The sequence below is a fragment of the Schistocerca piceifrons genome, chromosome 2 (assembly GCF_021461385.2).
Source record: "Schistocerca piceifrons isolate TAMUIC-IGC-003096 chromosome 2, iqSchPice1.1, whole genome shotgun sequence".
NCBI lineage: Eukaryota > Metazoa > Arthropoda > Insecta > Orthoptera > Acrididae > Schistocerca > Schistocerca piceifrons.
In genome coordinates, this window is record NC_060139.1 from 931,849,218 (window position 1) to 931,866,057 (window position 16,840).

A 16,840-nucleotide genomic window follows, 5' to 3' on the forward strand; every position below is an offset into this window, starting at 1 on the left:
CGTCGAGGACACTGGTTTTCGACGTTTTGTTTCACTGTTGGACCCACAATACTCGATACGAAATCGAAAAATATTGCGCCTCATGATTGAGGACGATTACCATAAACAGAAAGAGGCTGTGAACTTGGCCGTGGAAGACTCTACTTGTGTTTCTTTAACGACCGATATTTGGACCTCACTCAATAGTGAGTCATATATTGCTGTAACTGGTCTTTTCATTAACGCTAACTCGTGCCTGAAATCTTTAGCTCTCGGGACATTCCGTTTCCCAGAAAAGCATACAGCGCTAAATATTAGTGAGGCGTTAGATAACGTGATTTCAAAATGGAACATTGAAAACGAAGTTGTAAGCATCACAACTGACAACGCCAGTAACATGACGGCAGCCGTACAACTTATTCACAGTGGCAACATAGATATGCAACATGTGCCTTGTTCAGCACACACCATCAATTTAGTTGTGAAAAGTTCTTTGAACAGCAACAGTGAACTCTGCATAATGCGGGAAAAGGCCAGAAAAATTGTTAGCTAATTTAAAACAAGTTGCAATGCTAATGAAAAACCCTATGAGATCCAGGATCTAATGAAAAACCTGTTCATAAATTGATTCAGGAAACCGAAACCCGATGGAACAGTACGTTTTAAATGCTACAACGTCTAGTGGAGCAAAAGGAATGCATTGCAGCCTGTTTATCATCTTTGTATTCAGGTGAAGAGAACCTCACAGCTGACGAGTGGCGAATTCGAGCGAATGTTTATGTGTACTGGAGCCATTTGAAGTGGTAACAAGTGAAATGTCAACTGAAAACTATACCTGTCTTTCGAAAGCTATTCCAATAATCAGACAGCTAATCCTAACCGTATGCAATGGGAAGTGGCCACCACGACAGCACAAGAGCTACAGCAACATCTGCACAACTCATTAATAGACCGGCTAGGATTAATAGAAACAAAGTACATGCCGTTGCCACAGTTCTCGACCCAAGATTCAGAATGTTACCATTTACGAATCCCCTTCATTCAAAACATGCCGTCGCAAGCCTAATTGCAGAGTGCACATACGTGGTAGAGACCGCACGATCTACTCATTCGGCTGCTAACGACACTAGCCACGAGTACCATTTCGTACAAAACGCCAGTAGTTCCTTATGGGCGTGTTTCGATGAAGAGGTTTCCAATAAAAATCTAATAAAAAGCGGTTTTGATAGCACAGATCCGGATGTACAACGATATTTGGAAGAACAGCACCTACAACTCACAGATAATCCTTTACACTACTGGAAAAAAAATGAAAACAGTTACCCAGGTTTAGCTGTCATGGCAAAAAAAATCTTGCAATACCTGCAACTTCTGTTCCCAGTGAAAGAATATTATCGCAAACAGGACTACTTATAAACAAACAAAGAAGCAGACTAAAAGGCCAATTGGTTAATAAAATCATAGTTCTAAACAAAAATCGACGGCAGTGTAGCAATGGGATGTAAAAATGCCTTCTGCTGAACAATTTTTGTTTCCTTTCTTTCTTCAGTAAGTAAACGCATGTACGCAGTTTCTGTATATAAAAAAAGGCTATAGCACTTCTCTTTTACGTTTAAGCATGCATGCATACATGCAGAATGTACAAGGTAATTTATTTTGTAAGAATAAAGCTTCTGTTTTATGCGAAATCTTTGCTTTGTTTTAAACAACAATTCTATGATTTCTGTCTTATGAGACATATACTAAACTTCAGTACACATTAATAACGGTAGTACAGTTTATATCAATCATAGAATTTCAAAGTTTTCCGAGTACGTACGAACGACGAGTACGACCGCTGCGGCTCAGTGCTTCGTGTACTGAAGGTTTGCGCAATTTCTCAGAGAGCGCTGCACTGTCAACTTCTCGAGCGTACCCAAGAAATTCTCGAGAAATTGCCTTCGCGTCGCGCGTTTCTCGAGCGCGATCATAGCCCATCCCTGACTGACAGCCGCTTATTTTGGCCCCTTTCCACAACATAAACTACCTGTCCTGTCCTGTGGGTTTATCAGGGCGTTCCATTGGTAGCAGAGCGTGGTTACACTTGTGCTTGCCATTCTAGTTACTGTCAGATTCACTCTTGTTTCGTTTGTGTTCTGTGGCACCATATTGTTTTGGCTGTTACTTGTTTCAGTTGCTTATCGTCATAGCAGTCGTACAGTGTATGGGGTTCGGCCTGCTGACAAAGGACCACCTTGTTTACGAGTTGGCAATAAGGCTCCAACCGATTGAGGGCAGTGTTCCGGAACTGGAAGCCCATTTGCGCGCAGCCGTTCTTCAGCCGGTTGACTTCACGTCGGCGGTGGTGGGTGAGCCAGGAGCGGCAACTGAATTTTTGTTTGAGGCTATTAAAGGCTTTGATGACACTATTTGTCTTTTGAAGGGAACCCAACCTAGTGACAGTCAGCTGGATAAGGTGCGGGCACAGTCAATGCATTTAACTAATCGGATAGTGGATTTAAGCACGTTAGATTCGGAAAATCATCACAAAAAATTAACCACTGAGGTGGAAACATTGGTGAGCGCATTACAGTTTAAGCTTGCGTGTTTGGAGTTGGATGGGAGGAAGGTTGAAGGTAGGGACTTAAGCTGTCAGGGAGAGAGGAGAGCCAGCACGGGGGTGGTACTGTTACATCCTCTGTTTCCCTTCTCTCCCTAGAGTCTTTTTGCACTCCCCTCCTCAGCATTTCCCCACTCCCTGTAGTGTCTGCCCTGCCCCCCCCCCCCACTATGAGTCCACTCCCTCCATCGGCTCCTCCCCTCCCCCCACTTCGTTTCTCCTCTCCTTCCCCCTTTTTTTCCCCTCATCTGCCCTTGGATGTTGTTACATCTTTGTGCCAACTTTTTAGTGCAGTGTTTTAAGTGAGTGTTCAGTGTTGTGGGTCTTTTCCGCAGTGTTGCAAACACAAATCATACTGTCGCTGGGTGTGATCTTTATCTCTCTTCTGAACAGAAATCTGACTGTCGCCGTGTTTTTTAATTGTCTGTTAACTATTTTACCTGTCTGCTTCCTGTGTATTTTATTAGCATCGCCCCGTTTGTTTTATATTTTACCTTCGACAATTTTCCGCCATTTTACAATTTAAGTCACCATTTTTATCGCCTGCTTTTATTGTTTATTGTCTTCTTCTGGTTTACAAAATCTGTAACCTAAAGAGCGGTGTACTAAGCTGCTGCCAGCCCACCTTCTTTGGGGAGGGAATCTAAATCCAATAAAGGAAAAAAGTTACTAATTTGTTAAACTCAACACTCTCTTCTCTTAGCTATTTTTGCAATGACCATTAGGTACTGGTTATAATTTTCGGTTCAGTTAATCGGTTGCAGAGTAACGTGATTTCCGTTAGGCGAGACCACGCGGTCTATAAATTCAGATATGAACCCAAACCTTAAGTTACAGCTTGCCTTCAAATTTTTATTTGTGGTGAACATTTTAAAGTATCAAAAAAAGAAAAAAAGCTATATCCAGCGTGCATTTGGCAAGATGAGTCAATTTGTTTCCAAGCGCTTCACGCTAAGGATATGCAGCCAGCAAATCCTACTCGATGCCAGCCACGAGGTGCATACAATTCTCCTTACTAAAAATGCTGTCGACATTTTGCTTGCTGTTTGGATTTAGTGCATGTGAATGTTTGTGTTTCAAAACTGAGCAGCGATCACGTGCTCCCCAGATCTCCCCACCCCACAGGACTCTGTAGATTAAGGCCAACGTGGCTTGTAATTCTCGAGTGAGAAAGACATGAATGTTTTATCCATCTGTCAAATACAAAAAGATTACTGTTAACATGCGAAGCGTAAGTCAAAAAACAAGATTTTGTCATTTGAAGCTAACTTCCGTTATCGTTAATTTATTTCTCGACGTGTCGGAAAAGTGTCATACTAGTAGCATTTTATGGAACCGCTCCCAAAATCTAAAGTTCTTGCCACAAGATTAATTCACAACACGTAGTTTTCTCAGACTGCCCCAAAGAATATCATTGCGTTATCCGTTGCGACCTTACTAAATTCTACCAGTAAAGGGATTGTTCTGACAATTTAGATTGGCCTAAACCTTAATCAAATAACGGGCAAAATAATCAGAAGGTTAAGTCGCCAAAGAAAAATAAGAATGTGCACAAGACATTCTATCACAGCAGGCTGGAAAAAAAAGAAATAATAAAAAAGTTACTGCTTGCGAAGGCCGGCCGGAGTGGCCGTGCGGTTCTGGGCGCTACAGTCTGGAGCCGAGCGACCGCTACGGTCGCAGGTTCGAATCCTGCCTCGGGCATGGATGTGTGTGATGTCCTTAGGTTAGTTAGGTTTAATTAGTTCTAAGTTCTAGGCGACTGATGACTTCAGAAGTTAAGTCGCATAGTGCTCAGAGCCATTTGAACCATTTGAACTGCTAGCGAAAGTAAGCAACCCTTCATAGCCTGCCACGAGCAAAAGGAGGTAACACGCAAAAAATTTAGTTACAGTATTTATTGCAAACCTGATTTTCAAAAATGTTCAAATGTGTGTGAATTACTAATGGACCAAACTGCTGAGGTCATCGGTCCCTAGATTCACACACTATTTTAACTTACGCTAAGGACACCACACACACCCAAGCCCGAGGGAGGACTCGAACCTCCGACGGGAGGGGACTGTGACATGTCGTCCTAGACCGAGAGGCAAACCTGTTTTTTCGTCCTCGTAGTGCCGCTACTATTGCCACTCTTACGTGACTGGCCCGAAATTTGAATAGATTTCATCTTGTAGATGGAGAAACACGCTGACCAACTTTCGCACATCTCCTTCTTGGTGTTCCGATTCCTTTTTTTGTCGTTGTAGTTGCAACTAACGTAGTGAACGCATTGCAACGTTTCTAGGTTCATCAAAAGGTTTCTGAACTCACCGAACGAAGTTTTTAATCGTCATTTTTTTCACCAATAAAATTTCAGGAAATACTGCCTCTGTATAATTTGCTCTTTACGCTATACAAATATGCCCAAAGTGGCACTGCAGTGACAAAAAGGATTGAAAATCGTGTTATCATACCTGAAGAAAACTTTTAATGACTGCCAAAATTTACGTAAAATTGGAAAAATCGCAAATTCAGTAAAATATTTCTAAAAACATCTCTCTTTTAAGATGCAAAAAATAGGCTACGCATTTTCAATGATTTGCGATTCTGTGTTAATCTCATATTATGTGTACTTATTTGTTGTTTATATATGTCAAAGTACGTAAATGTGTCGATGTAAATAAAAAGTCAGAACTTTACTGGCCTATAGAATTCGTTTTGTACAAGCAACGCACCCTGCACTGGCAGTGAAAAGAAGAGAACCAGCTGAAAAATGCTTGTCTGAGCATAACCAGGGCAAATACGTTCCTCTTTAAAAGACTCTGATAGAAAATTGTGGAACCAGCTGCTTCAATCTTCACCTCGCATTCCTCACCAAAATTTTTTTCTTGCGGTCATATTAGCACTTTTTTGTGCTGAAATTAGAGAAGTGGAGCGCGAAGAGCGAAGCTCGAGAAAGGAAACAGTGACAGTGGAAGAGAGAAAGTGACAGTGAGATAGAAAGAGATGGATGGAGACAACAGCAGTGGGATTAGTGAGAGACAATGGCAGTAAGAGAAACAGATGGATTGAGACAGCAGCAGTGGAAGCAAAAGAGAGAGGAGACAGTGGAAGTGAAAAATACAGATGAGTGGAGGCCATACACAGGCTTGGGGCATCCGGACCCTCTCATACCAGCGAACTTTAACCCTTTGTTGCCTGACGGTACTTAAAAGTACCAGTAAGTTTTGACTCTCATTACTTTCTCGTGGTGCAGTTTCGTGATCTGAGAGCCTGTCGGTACGTAACAGTAACACTGCTCTACTGTTTCATAGATGTTATTGTGCAATACATAGACCTCTCTGGCGGTCAGAGCTTGAAATTGTTTTTTGCGCGCTGCTGTGAAAACAGAAGATTGTATGTGCTTGTTTCAATGGTGTTACTTGAGTTTGTGGGCAATTTATTGAAACTTCCGTTGTGTTTTCCATTGTACGTTCTTACCTTCTTTGTTTTTTTATAATAGTTTGAATCATTACGTTACAAGTGACTGAGATAAAGTGGAAAATATAAGGCGGACTTATTAGTACCGTCAGGTTGTGCGAACACTTTATTGTAGCAACAATGCGTTACCTCTCACTAGTTGTTCTGTCCACTTTTTCTCACACAGAAATCCGTAAATTCATTTGCCTGTGGAACAATTAGAACAAACAGGAAAGGTTTTCCAGGGAATTTACCTAAAGAAAAATGTCTAAGCCGTGGGGAATCAAATCACAGAGAGTCATCTCTTTAGACCTAACAGTATTTCAATGGAGGGAAAATAAAGTAGTGTATTTTGCGTCAAACTTCCATGGCACTGAACAGAGCGTAGTGACAAGAAAACAGAAAGATGGAACTAGTATGACTATACCATGACCAGTTATTGTATGTGATTACAATAAACACATGGGTGGTGTGGATCATGCAGACAGATTACGTTCAACTTATGGTCTTGACACGCGATCAAAGAAATGGTGGCACCGCCTCTTCTGGGGAGCAATAGAAATTTCTTTTGTCAATACTTACGTCATTTTCAGCGATCTACATGGGGCACTGCCACTGCTGGAATTCAGGAGTGCTGTGGCACTAGGGCTAATGAATGAACAGGAAGTGCCAAATCTCAAAAAGAGAAACTCTGATAAAGATGAAATAACTCCCCCAGAGAGAAGGAAGGATAACTTTTCTGTTCCGAAGAATGTACATCTTGGCAACCGAGAAAACCATTTTGTTGTGTTCAGTTGTAAAAGAGGACAATGCGAACTGTGTGCGAAAAATAAAATTCAGTCGAGACCACATTCACAATGTAGTACATGTAAAGTGTATTTGTGCTACAATGAGAAAAAGAACTGTTTCCTACAATTTCAAGAGGTATCACTAACACTAAATATGTGATATAGCTAAGTTACTATGTATTGTGAAGTTGCTCTAGAATAAATTTATGCGAAATTTAAAAAAAAATTCAGAAATATCATATTTCTGTTAATTAATTTTCTAATGTAAAAATATTTAATGTTTATGTGGAATAAAGTACTAGTTATAAAAATTGGATCATTTTTCTGCGCATATTGTGATTCTGTCCACGGAGTCTGACGGTACTTCTGAGTATCAGGGGAGAAAAAAGTTGTGAAAAATAAAATAAAATTTTACAAAAACTCCTACCGTCATTTGAGGCCACAATAGCATAAATTCTGCAAAGAAAATGTTAAAAAGTAAATTTTTTCTTATGTCAGGAAACAAAGGGTTAAGACATAGGTACAGGTGAGGATGCATTTGGAACGAAACATTAAACTCGTGGGTATACAGGAAAAATAATTTGGATTCTCCAGAATTTTAGGAGCTGCCGAGGTATGGTGGTGAAAGTGGAAAAGGACAAGAGTAGACGGTGTAAGTGAGACAAGAGACAGAGGCAAGGGGGTATGTCTTAAATCAGTAGGAGAGAACGGAGACAGTGGGGGAGGGACATCAATGAAAGTGAGGTGCTGGGTACGAAGGCTTAACTACAGAGAGACTGGATAAAAGATTTAGGATGTTCTCTGTTAAAAAAAGCACGAAAATTTCGCATTGCAAAGTTTTTAGTGGGTAAGGTGGAATGAGGATTGAAGCTGTACTTTCACCAATTTTCTCTGAGTCTTTCAAAGAGGAACATACTCGCCTTGTTTGTTCTCCAACAGAAACACTTTTCCACTGATAGAAGATGAAGAAAATGACACCATCTTTGACTCTGCAGCCTCTACCATCCTGCTGTTATTGTAACGAGGGTACTCTGACCGTCTCAGAAAACAGTGTATCAAGTATGCAACTATTTTATTCAAGAAAATATATCGAACTGCCAGTAAATTATTATATCACATTATATGCAATCTGAACTGCGGTTCTGCAGGGACACATAACTACTAAACTACACCTACAAATATATTCATTAGCTTGAGTCTGAGGGTATTTCATGCCAATATTAGGGTATTTTTGTCCACTTACATTCGATATTGAGGTAGGGAAGAATAATATCAATCTATTTGCCTCTGTGCACATCCTAATGTCTCCCATTTTCATGATCCCTGTGTGGGGTGGCAGGTAAATAATCTTACTGGTCTTCATTTTTTGTTTTGTCCATTAATGTGGAAATACTCTTAAACTGTGTGTGAAAGCTTTACACCTACCTCTGCCGTTTACAAGAGCCTGAAAACTATTTTTGCGACCATCCAGAAAGCAATGGAGAACATACTGGCCATAACTTCTAGTATGCACTTCCACATTACTGATTATGCTCACTGAAAGAAAATGGGCTTACTTGCGATTTACTCAGCGGGATCAGAAATAATGACCTTGAATAAAAGTACTGAATTTTAACAGAGATACCTTCAGTAAAAGTTCATATGCACAAAATATGATAATATCCCTAATAATGTCCCTATCGGAAACAGCATTATTAACAGTTCAGAGGTGACCGCTAAGAAAGTTCCAGGTAAAATGCTCCGTCGTCTTCTAATCACCAAAAGATAATTGTTCGCCTTAAAAGTGGCAGATAATCTTGCCACTTGCCACGCGGGTTTTTCGGCGTTACAGGCGGCACACTAACCGTTACCTCACTGAAATCTAAGCGGCTCAGGACGGTGTACAGTCCTCGCCATTTCACTTCCTACTTTTACCGAAAATGCTTGCGGTAGTTTGCAGGCTGTGACGTCATCCGAGGTGCAGCACATGCAAGATTAGGCATTTCACTGACGCGGACAGATTGATATCTTGGAGCGAAGGTCTCTTCAGCTGCCTCTCTGGCTGTATACACATACGGGCACACCGGACCGCCAAACGGAACATCTGCTATCAACCGTCACATGCACAGGCAGCAGCATCTAAATGGCCCCTTTCTTGGACACATTAATTAATATCACTGTCGTTTAACAATTTACAATGTTTTTTTAATTTTTATGTAGAAAGAGTCAAGTCGGCTTTAGTTATTGAAAAACATTTAGCTCGAAAGCATTTAAACTTTGCTGGTTAGAGATTTTAGTACAAAACCGACAGTAGAAAATGACCTCAGAACTGCCTCTTTGTGATTGTTATTTATTATATTGAAACTTGGTACGGCTGTCATCAGTGTAATGGAGTGTTGTGATTAGAACTTTTTATAACAAATATAAATGATACTCAGTCTATTATAAATAAGAACGTTTTCGTTCCACATTTTCTTTCTAGTAAATAACTTGAAAACTAATAGAGGTAGCGTATTTGTGTCATAGATATAAGGTTTTTAGATCACACTGAGGTTACATATGATTTTACATGTCTGAGTCTAATATTTTGCGTCTTCAATTATTCGTAAAAAATACGGATTTTGACCAAAATATTCCTCTGACCAAATTGAGACCCGTAACTTTTAATTGTGACATACATTTACATATTCTGCATAGTTTTTAGCTTTCAAGCTTCATTATTTAGGGTCACTTATTTCTTTCTTAAAACAATATATTTAGCAAAACATATTGATTCGATCATTCTGAGACTTCACAATGTTAACTTTAATACACTGAAGCATACACTGACAAAGCTTGGAAAAGTTATTTCAATTTTTAATTTCACTCACATACACTCCTGGAAATGGAAAAAAGAACACATTCACACCGGTGTGTCAGACCCACCATACTTGCTCCGGACACTGCGAGAGGGCTGTACAAGCAATGATCACACGCACGGCACAGCGGACACACCAGGAACCGCGGTGTTGGCCGTCGAATGGCGCTAGCTGCGCAGCATTTGTGCACCGACGCCGTCAGTGTCAGCCAGTTTGCCGTGGCATACGGAGCTCCATCGCAGTCTTTAACACTGGTAGCATGCCGCGACAGCGTGGACGTGAACCGTATGTGCAGTTGACGGACTTTGAGCGAGGGCGTATAGTGGGCATGCGGGAGGCCGGGTGGACGTACCGCCGAATTGCTCAACACGTGGGGCGTGAGGTCTCCACAGTACATCGATGTTGTCGCCAGTGGTCGGCGGAAGGTGCACGTGCCCGTCGACCTGGGACCGGACCGCAGCGACGCACGGATGCACGCCAAGACCGTAGGATCCTACGCAGTGCCGTAGGGGACCGCACCGCCACTTCCCAGCAAATTAGGGACACTGTTGCTCCTGGGGTATCGGCGAGGACCATTCGCAACCGTCTCCATGAAGCTGGGCTACGGTCCCGCACACCGTTAGGCCGTCTTCCGCTCACGCCCCAACATCGTGCAGCCCGCCTCCAGTGGTGTCGCGACAGGTGTGAATGGAGGGACGAATGGAGACGTGTCGTCTTCAGCGATGAGAGTCGCTTCTGCCTTGGTGCCAATGATGGTCGTATGCGTGTTTGGCGCCGTGCAGGTGAGCGCCACAATCAGGACTGCATACGACCGAGGCACACAGGGCCAACACCCGGCATCATGGTGTGGGGAGCGATCTCCTACACTGGCCGTATACCACTGGTGATCGTCGAGGGGACACTGAATAGTGCACGGTACATCCAAACCGTCATCGAACCCATCGTTCTACCATTCCTAAACCGGCAAGGGAACTTGCTGTTCCAACAGGACAATGCACGTCCGCATGTATCCCGTGCCACCCAACGTGCTCTAGAAGGTGTAAGTCAACTACCCTGGCCAGCAAGATCTCCGGATCTGTCCCCCATTGAGCATGTTTGGGACTGGATGAAGCGTCGTCTCACGCGGTCTGCACGTCCAGCACGAGCGCTGGTCCAACTGAGGCGGCAGGTGGAAATGGCATGGCAAGCCGTTCCACAGGACTACATCCAGCATCTCTACGATCGTCTCCATGGGAGAATAGCAGCCTGTATTGCTGCGAAAGGTGGATATACACTGTACTAGTGCCGACATTGTGCATGCTCTGTTGCCTGTGACTATGTGCCTGTGGTTCTGTCAGTGTGATCATGTGATGTATCTGACCCCAGGAATGTGTCAATAAAGTTTCCCCTTCCTGGGACAATGAATTCACGGTGTTCTTATTTCAATTTCCAGGAGTGTATTATGGTGTATGTTAAATACAGGCGCGTTATGCCTGGGCGCTGGTGGTAGTGAACTGGTGTAAGCCCCGGCACACTCGCTCGCCTTTGAACCTCTTCCAATGATACAGCCCTTGTTTCGCCTCACCTATTGAGACGATGGTGGAAGCGTAACTGTTGTACAGTCTTCATCGAATACAAGTTCCCGTTGTTTCCGTTTAAATTAGGAAAATGGACGGGAAATTTGTAAGATTACTAAACGTATATGCCTCGATGATTGTTTTTAGTTCTATTCGAGTAGATCAACTGATATGTCCTTAAATAATTTCAAATGATCAACTCGATTCCATCGAAGTTAATTTTCCATTAAAATACATTTAATGTCACATGATCAACTGGCCAATAAAGAGATTCATTATTCTTACGTAACAGATCAGCCATCTACAAAGACTTCAAGGAGCCTAATTTAAATGTGTGTGTGTTAATTTTTGTCTGAAAACAGGGTCTGCAGGAGCCATATTTAGTGAATGCTTGCTCTGGATTGACTGTGAAATTGTTCACAGCACTTACATAAAGGCACTCATAGGAACCGTTTTACAAAACATTAAAACATAGAACTGCTGCTGAAACATATCGGTTTATATGTGGGCAGAATGTATGCTGCAGCTTCTTGATTCTAATGATTTAATACAAGGGCCGCCAGATGCCAGAGCATCAGTGATACAAACAAAATAAAGTAATATATTCTAGGGCCTTTAGCCTGATCGGTTGCAATCTGTTGTTTAAACGAAGATTTGCACCATAGAATTGGCATAAAAAGTAATTTCCTAGACATATAAGTATGGTTGTTGGCCTTGGTTGATGTATATTCAAGTGACATGGGACTAACTAACTGGTGAAATGATATGAAGGGAATTCGATTGCTACTCATTTATTTTAAGGTTAACACACACCTAGATTTAGGACAAAATGAGGAGATGAAACAGGACACAAAAATAAAATTTCATACGGAATATTTCAGCTAGGCACCCTCTCTTTGCCATACGCATGACTTCAGTCACATATAACCCCCTGAGAATTTCATTCCCAATGTATTTGAAAAATCCACTACTACACCACTGAGGAAATTAACAATTCAACAGTGTAACATATTTGGATCTGAGTTAACAAAACCAAGCGACGAACCCAAAGCATTTTGGGTCAGATTCAGATGTAGAATAAGTCTCACCCAGAGCGAAAAAATCTAAAAAAATCGCAAGTGCACCAATCAACAAATTTATTTCACTCCATTTATGTCAGTCCTCTCAACACACCATACACATAACTTCCAAGGGGAGGCCACCAATTGTGAAATTCAGATTCAATTAATACTGCGCATAATAAAAGCTCATGGCCAGATTACATATATTTAAGCTCACACAAATAAAATCACCACCGGGAGACTTAAGTAACCAACATAGCAGAATCATCGTAAACTTATATACATGACCAATGGAATACCGTTCCAGTCACAATCACTTAATGGAGATCCAAAATCACCAAAAACTGCACAATGCGCTGTTTAAGCCGGTCAGCCTGCATCTCTTATTCGCGTCGGATTCCGGTTACTAAATCACCAAAAATAATTCTGCCAAAAGCTCGTGTCGGTCAACCAGGACACGTGCTTATTTGTTGACTTTTCACAAGAAAGAACATTTTCCGCACGAGTTCCCTCCTGTCGTCTTATGAGCCTCAGGAATTTCGACGCCACATAATAACGCAGACTGAGAACCCTTGTCTCGGCATTAGCCTATCAGACGTGAATAAATGCTCACATCTTCCGCTACCATTCAGACTATTTTCGAAAGCAAGCTAACTAAACCACAAAAGTTGTCTCGGGTCATGTAAAGACCTTTGGAGTCGCTGAGTCAGCAGAGAGCGTAACTTTCTACTTAATCAGCACTCTGTCAAATCTTGGCCGGCACCAGCATACGAGGGTTGTTTTTTAAGTAAGGGCCGTTCGCGCGTATAGTCCCGTAGTTCGCGCAGACGCCGCAACAAGCCACCGCGCCACTTGCCGGCATCCTCCCCGTTCACACTGATGCAAGTTGCAGCTCTGTAGCTGACGTGTACGCATCGCTGTGCTACCTTATAATGTTTACGATTATTGAATCGCCCGCCGCGTGTGAGATACGGTCAGTGATACGTTTTTTGGCCGCGAGAAGCCTATCAGCTGCAGAAATTCATCGTCAGGTGCATTAGCACAGAATATCTGGCTGCTTTTCATCCCTTCTCAGTGTACCTCATGGCATAATCAGGGCGAATATTCACTTCACTGTATTTTCTGCATGTTACGTGAGATATCACTGTGCCGGCCGAAGTGGCCGTGCGGTTAAAGGCGCTGCAGTCTGGAACCGCAAGACCGCTACGGTCGCAGGTTCGAATCCTGCCTCGGGCATGGATGTTTGTGATGTCCTTAGGTTAGTTAGGTTTAACTAGTTCTAAGTTCTAGGGGACTAATGACCTCAGCAGTTGAGTCCCATAGTGCTCAGAGCCATTTTTTTAGATATCACTGTACACTTCGTTACTTTACACACTTGATGTTTCACTACAATTCTGGTGGTGGATAGCCCTCTTCTCTTACTTCGGTCCTCAATAAGCGTAACACATTTTCGCTATTACAGTATTTGGATTTAGCAATCGACAAAAACAATTCTGAAATCTTGTGCTCACTAATTAAAATGTAACTGTCATTTTCACTATTTACAACACCACATTCTTGTTCATTTTCGGTAAGATGTTGATTTGCGTTTTGAAGCACTGCTTGGCGAACTGCTATGCCTAATATCACTTCGCTGCGGCGTAACAGTTTCTTCATTTTTGAAATTGCTGACAACACGCTTGTGTCGAATACCGTAAAATGTACGATTGCAGTGAAACTTCGTCGTATTTGGCATTTTAAGATGTAAACAGCAGTCACAACCACAAGTTCAGAACACGAAATGCACAAGTAAACTTAAGTGATCTACCTTTATAGATAGAAAGATCGACTGCAATAAATCCCTGCTCATAGTGCAGTCGATATGTTCTTAAAGGATATTACGCCAGTGAGCTGCTACGGAAAGAGCAAGCCAAAATTAAATAACTAGACCCTGTGGGCAAGATTTTGTGTTTGACAGTATTGTGACAGCTAGAAATTCGAGCGCCGTGTCTGTTTTAGGAAGGTATTTAAGCACGAAAACGGTGAGGTACTGTACATAGAACATATATTTTTGGTATTAGGAAGAACCACAGAACTTTGTTAAATAAAAAAAATTCATTTTTGGACTCTCAGGATATCCAGACCCCTTTAACCGTCTTTAAGTCGCAGCAGGTGGATACTTCGGTCAAATTGTAAGTAGTGAGACACATGGCACCATCTTCCCATGTTTTTTTATTAATCTATCTCTCAATCGTCAGCCGTCGGATTGCATTTTCATATTAGCTGGCTTTTAAATAGAGGTAGGAGGGCGGATCCAGATTATCATTAATCAAACATGTAAACCTAAAGAATAAAACGACACCCTTCTTTCCCAGAAGTTGGTTATTTTCGCATACATTCAGCAAGTGGCAAAATCCAATATACAGTTTAGAAAAACAAAAATATGTGAGCAGGATCTGACAGTTCTTTAAATGCAGTAACAATAAAATGGAAGACAGGTATGATGTAAAACATGTAAGCAAAGGTACTGACATTACTTTAAGTAAAAGCTGCATGTTCATTAACTGACAATAATACTATTTCTATTACTGTTATCCATTGTTTTTCCAAATAATTCCAGGTGAATGTTAACTTCCGATACTATTTTATTCCTTTTCTCATTATTGTTGCTTTTATTCTCGTACTTCATAGATCCCTGCTTTCTCTTACAACAAACTCTGTATACACTGTCAATTAGTCTAAGGCACAGTTACAGAAATGTCCAATTGAATGCAATAAAATAAATGAAGTAATAAAAAACAGTCTATCACCGTTCCATCTTACATTTTATTTACCGTCTTTTAAATACCCAAAGCACTCCGTCATCAGGCCATGAGTGACCTACCGGGACCATCCGACCGCCGTGTCTTCCTCGAGGAGAATGCGGATAGGAGGGGCGTGGGGTCAGCACACCGCTCTCCCGGTCGTTATGATGGTATTCTTGACTGAAGCCGCTACTATTCGGTCGAGTAGCTCCTCAATTGGCATCAAGAGGCTGAGTGCACCCCGAAAAATGGCAACAGCGCATGGCGGCCTGGATGGTCACCCATCCAAGTGTCGACCACGCCCGACAGCGCTTAACTTCGGTGATCTCACGGGAACCGGTGTATCCACTGCGGCAAGGCCGTTGCCTCTTTTGAATACCCAGGGTACAATTATTTTTAAAAAAATGCTGAAGGCCCCACATTATAATGATTGTTACGTGCAGAAACAGAAGAAATTTTCTTTAATGAACTATACAACACAGTAGAAAAATTCTTTCAAAATGGAGATACAAAAAATAAGACATCTAGTAAACGTCCCCATTCTATGCATTTACTATGCACTGAGTATTGTTATCATTAAATGAAATCCTTACACGAAAAAGCAAATAAATTATATGTATTTGCGCATTAAATTTCAATGAACTTGCCACATTTTCTTCTATTAATATTAATTACACTTCTTAGTTCACAATATAGACTAATTCGCTTGAATTACGAAGATAATAATCATGGACTGCAAAAGGAAGAAGGGAGGCAGGAAGATTAGGGAATTACACTCCGTCGGCATAGAGGTCATTAGAGACGGAGCACAAGCTGGGATTGATTCAGGGATGGGGAAGGAAATCGGGCATGCCGGCTCAAAGGAACCATACCGGCATTAGTCTGGAGCAATTCAGTGGCATCAGGAAAAACCTTAATATAGATGGTCGGACTGGGATTTGAAACGTTGTCCTCGCCAGTGAGAGTCCAGTTTGTTAATCAGTGCGCCACCTCGCTTTGGGGCTGCAAAAGGATCACTCTAAGCTAAAGATAACTTTTAGGTTAAAGATAATTTTTAGGTTAATAAGCTTTGGTACGAAGCTTTTTCTAGTAAGTAGCCTTCATCCATGAGTTCTGATGTGGAAAATTTGAAAGACAGTATCTACAAGTGTTATTACCTCCTCTTCACTGGACTCAAAACGTTTTCAGGGATAGATGCATTTAGATGGGGGACTAGCTGGAATCAGAGGGTGGTAAAATGGTGAATAGGGAAAATTTCCAATAAATAGCAACTGAAATTCCATAGCTTTCTCATCTTCAAATCACTTTTATGGGGAGGTGCATTGTGCTGAATGACGATGACTTGCAATCCAAGTCTATTATCATGCATTTTTTCATACAGGCAAACAGAAGGAAAGATTAGGGCTTCATGTATGTCGACGAGAAGGTCATTAGAGCCAGTGTGTGCCTCAGCCATTACAAGAAAGGAAAACATTTACTGTGTAGAACGACAAAAGTGAGCCTAGTCTATAATCAGAAACCTATTGCTCTGAGAGTGAATGTGATATTTAGTGAAATACCTTTCGCGCTTGATGTTCTAATTTGGAGATAAATTGATCCTTCACAAAATACTCCTTTTCTTGTCTTCTGAATTTTTTTGGGTTCAAAACTTTGTCTACATGTTAATGTTAGAAAATGAATGCACAGAGCTCACATCGATACAGCTGGCAAGAATACCGCACGTAGTGCGATGGACAATAAATTTGATGGGTGATGGTTAACAACGGTGGTAATGTACTTTTTGATTAATGAAATTT

At 41.6% G+C, this 16,840-nt stretch overlaps 1 pseudogene; it reads right to left on the reverse strand.

The window, feature by feature from the left end:
* Positions 1-15,293: 15,293 nt before the first annotated feature.
* Positions 15,294-15,411, reverse strand: LOC124778863 (annotated as a pseudogene).
* Positions 15,412-16,840: the final 1,429 nt, after the last annotated feature.